The sequence below is a fragment of the Malus domestica genome, chromosome 04, assembly GCF_042453785.1.
Source record: "Malus domestica chromosome 04, GDT2T_hap1".
NCBI lineage: Eukaryota > Viridiplantae > Streptophyta > Magnoliopsida > Rosales > Rosaceae > Malus > Malus domestica.
This window is the reverse complement of record NC_091664.1, coordinates 14,300,184-14,304,850: the sequence shown is the minus strand read 5'-3', so window position 1 is coordinate 14,304,850 and position 4,667 is coordinate 14,300,184. Positions and strand designations below refer to the sequence as shown.

The following is a 4,667-nucleotide window of genomic DNA, read 5'->3' as shown; positions in this document are numbered from 1 at the left end:
GCACATTAATTGGGAAAGAGAAGAAGAAATGGCGGACAACCAAGATGAACTTCGAGCTTTGGAGGACTTTGCTCAACCAATCATACCAAATTCTCCTTCATGCATCTTGCTGCCCACCGAAGCTAGAAACTATGATCTTAAATCTTCACATTTTCATATGCTTCCCTCGTTTTATGGCTTACCTAATGAAGATCCTTTAGCTCATGTGAAAGAATTCTATAATGTTGTGAGTGGTTTACCTTTGCAGGGAGTAAGTGAAGCAAATTTGAGGATGAGAGTATTCCCTTACACATTGAAAGATAGGGCCAAGAGTTGGTTGATGACTCTAGCACCGGGTTCCCTCATCACTTGGGATGCCGTGGCTAAGAAGTTCTTGGAGAAGTTCTTCTCCACTCAAAAGACAGCCACATTAAGGGGACAAATCTTCAATTTCAAACAAGATGATGGAGAACCTTTCAATGAGTGTTGGGAGCGTTTTAAAGGCCTTTTGTTGCAATGTCCACACCATGGGTTACCTTTTCATTTACAAATGCAAATTTTCTATGATGGACTAACCCAAACATGTCAATCAACTGTTGATAATGCAGCAGGTGGAGCTTTGAAGAAAAAGAATGCTCAAGAGTCATATAACATTTATGAGATGTTGGGGTCTAATGCTCAACACAAGGATTTAAGGGGTAAGAAAGTTGGAGTGTATGAAACAAATTCTAATCATGAACTTTCCTTGCAGGTAGCTAACCTAGAGAAGAAGCTTGAAGCCGTGCTCAACATGGTGCCAAAAGCAAATGAGGTGTGTGCCATTTGCAACATACCAAACCACCTTACTCATCAATGTCCATCTAAAGAAGCCTACCCCGAATTTGTCCAAGAACAAGTGAACCTCATGAATTCTTACAATCAAAGGCCAAGGAATGATGTGTATTCAAACACATATAACCCAAGTTGGAGAGATCATCCCAATCTTTCATGGAGGAACAACAATCAAAATCAAAATCAATTCCAAAACTTCCAACCAAAACCGGCCACTACACTTGAGGATACGGTTAAGTTGTTAGCTCAAAACACCTTGCAATTCCAACAAGCTACCAATAGCACTTTCCAACAACATTCGGCTGCCCTAACCAAAATGGAGACACAATTGGGACAGATTGCGGATGCCTTGAACCAAAGAGAAATTGGAAAGTTTCCAAGCCAACCCGTGATGCTTCAAAGGAACCAAGAGCAAGCCAAAGCAATCACTACACTTAGAAGTGGTAAGGTTATCAATAATAGAGTTGGTAATGAAGTTACTAATGAATTTGATCATGTGAATGCAGGGGTTACTCAAGGAGAAAATGAGAAACCAAATGAGGAACCAAGCCCTGCCAATTCCTCATTTGAAGCACCAAATCTTCACAAGGCCGAGAAGCCTTATACTCCACCAATACCATTCCCTGGAAGACTTGCCAAAAGCAAGCAGGATAAGTCATTTAAGGACATTTTTGATATTCTAAGTAAAGTGAATGTTAACTTACCTTTGCTTGATGTCATTAGGAACATGCCAGCTTATGGGAAATTCTTCAAAGAGTTAAACAACTACAAAAGGAAGTATGGACCACATGAGAAGGTAGTGGTGTCTGAGAATGTAAGTGCAGTGTTGCAAAGAAAACTTCCACCAAAGCTCAAAGATCCAGGGAGTTTCTCTATCAACATTACTATAGGAGAAAATAAAGTTGAAAAAGCAATGCTTGATTTGGGTGCTAGCATCAATTTAATGCCTTATTCTGTGTACCTTCAACTAGGTTTGGGGGAATTGAAAGCCACCACCATTTCATTACAACTTGCAGACAGATCCGTGAAGTATCCAAGAGGTATAGTAGAGGATATTCTAGTTCAAATTGATAAACTAATCTTGCCTGCGGATTTTGTAGTGTTGGACATGGAAGAAGCTCCTATACATGATAGAGAGTTGCCTATTTTGCTTGGAAGACCATTCATGGCCACGGCCAAGACTATCATTGATGTGCAAAACGGACTCCTCACTATGACAGTGCTAGGAGAGACCGTGCAATTTAAAGTGTTTGAGTCTCTTTCTCATCCTTCTTCATCTCTTGAGTGCTATGCCATTGATGTGCTTGATTCACTTGTTTTCTCTAAGTTCTTGCAGGCACAATCTAGTGAACCATTACAAACTGTTTTGACTCAATCTCAAGATGAGTTTGATGAAGAAGATGCACTCATGAAAGTAGTAGCTGCCTTGGAAGCATTGGCACCGTATCCTTTAAATGTTTCACCTCTTGTAGAGCATTTAGAACCATCTAGGTCACATTTAATTCCTTCCATTGTTAAGGCACCAAAACTTGAACTTAAACCACTTCCACCACATCTTAAATATGCATATCTAGCTGAATTTGAAACTCTTCCAGTTATCATAGCTTCTGACCTAAATCCAAATGAAGAAGATAAGCTAATGAGAGTGTTAAAAGAGTCTAAATCAGCTATTGGATGGTCTATTGCAGATATCAAGGGAATAAGCCCTACCATGTGCATGCATAGGATTCTTTTGGAGGATGGATCAAAGACAACCCGTGAACCACAAAGAAGACTCAATCCACACATGAAGGAAGTGGTGAGGAGTGAAGTGTTGAAATTGTTAGATGTGGGAATCATATATCCCATTTCTGATAGCAAATGGGTGAGTGCTATTCAGGTGGTACCCAAGAAGGTGGGAATCACAGTGATGACAAATGAAAACAAAGAGCTTGTGCCCACAAAGCCCACAGCCAGTTGGCGTGTTTGCACTGATTACAGGAAGTTGAATTCTAGCACTAGAAAAGATTACTTTCCTATGCCTTTCATAGATCAAATGCTTGAGAGATTGGCAGGTTACTCACATTATTGTTTTCTGGATGGTTACTCAGGTTACAATCAAATTGCAATTGCTCCAGAGGATCAAGAGAAAACTACCTTTACTTGCCCCTTTGGCACATTTGCATATAGGAGAATGCCATTTGGACTTTGCAATGCTCCAGCAACTTTCCAAAGATGTATGTTGGCCATCTTTTCTGACATGGTAGAAAGATTCATTGAGGTATTTATGGATGACTTTTCAGTGTTTGGTTCTTCTTTTGATGAATGTCTTAACCATCTCTCTTTAGTACTTCAAAGATGTCAGGAAACAAATTTGGTTCTCAATTGGGAAAAATGCCAATTCATGGTGAAACAAGGAATTGTGTTGGGACATGTAATCTCTAGCAAAGGAATGGAGGTGGACAAAGCCAAAATTGACATAATCACCAAGATGGCACCTCCCACAACCGTGAAGGGAGTGAGAAGTTTTTTGGGACATGCGGGTTTTTATCGACGTTTCATTAAGAACTTTTCAATGATCACTCGTCCATTATGCAATCTATTAGCTAAAGATGTTGCATTTCATTTTGATACAGCTTGTATGGATGCATTCAAAACTTTGAAACAGGAATTAACCTCGGCCCCAATTATTATGGCACCAGATTGGTCTTTACCTTTTGAATTAATGTGTGATGCCTCTGACTATGCTATTGGTGCAGTTTTAGGGCAAAGGGTGAACAAACTTCCACACGTGATCTACTATGCAAGTCGGACTCTAAATGATGCTCAACTTAACTATTCCACAACTGAAAAGGAGTTGCTTGCTATTGTTTTTGCTTTAGAGAAGTTTCGGTCATACCTTGTGGGATCTAAAGTTATTGTGTTTTCTGATCATGCAGCCCTTAGGTATTTGATGACAAAGAAGGATGCTAAACCACGCTTAATTAGATGGATACTTTTACTACAAGAGTTTGACTTGGAGGTTCGAGATAAAAAGGGAAGTGATAATGTTGTGGCTGACCACTTGTCAAGACTTAATGAGAACCATGGAGTTGCACAACCTTTGCCTCTAAATGAATCATTTCCAGATGAACAACTCCTTGTTGTTCAAGAAAAAGAACCGTGGTATGCTGATTTCGTTAATTATCTTGCTTGTGGTGTAATGAGAAATGACATTTCTTTTCAGGAAAGAAAAAAGTTCCTTGCCATGGTCAAGCACTACGTTTGGGACGAACCATATTTGTTTAAATATTGCCCTGATCAACTCATTAGGAGATGTGTCCCAGAGAGTGAACAACAAAGCATTCTAACGTTCAGTCATACATTGGCATGTGGCGGACATTTTGGTGCCAAAAAGACATCTCTTAAAGTTTTACAATCTGGTTTCTTTTGGCCTACTTTATTCAAAGATGCTTTTGATTTTTGTTCTAATTGTGATAGGTGCCAAAAGATGGGGAACATTAGCCGAAGAAATGAGATGCCATTGAACAACATTTTGGTGGTAGAGCTTTTTGATGTTTGGGGAATCGACTTCATGGGACCATTTCCATCATCTTTTGGCTACTTATACATATTAGTGGCAGTTGATTATGTATCCAAATGGGTTGAAGCCATTGCTACAAGAACTAATGATCATAAGGTTGTTTTGCACTTTATTAAAGATGTGATTTTTTGTAGGTTTGGAACGCCAAGAGCTATTATTAGTGATGGTGGCAGCCATTTCTGCAACAAACCCTTTGAATCATTGATGAGGAAGTACAACATCAACCACAAAGTGGCAACCCCGTACCATCCTCAAACCTCAGGACAAGTGGAGATTAGCAATAGGGAGATCAAAA

At 39.6% G+C, this 4,667-nt stretch overlaps 1 non-coding gene across 1 annotated transcript; it reads right to left on the bottom strand.

Moving 5' to 3' along the window:
- Window positions 1–402: 402 nt before the first annotated feature.
- LOC139195696 (small nucleolar RNA R71) lies at window positions 403–513 on the bottom strand. Its single transcript, XR_011580517.1, has one exon. It is a non-coding gene; the product is annotated as a small nucleolar RNA R71 (small nucleolar RNA).
- Window positions 514–4,667: the final 4,154 nt, after the last annotated feature.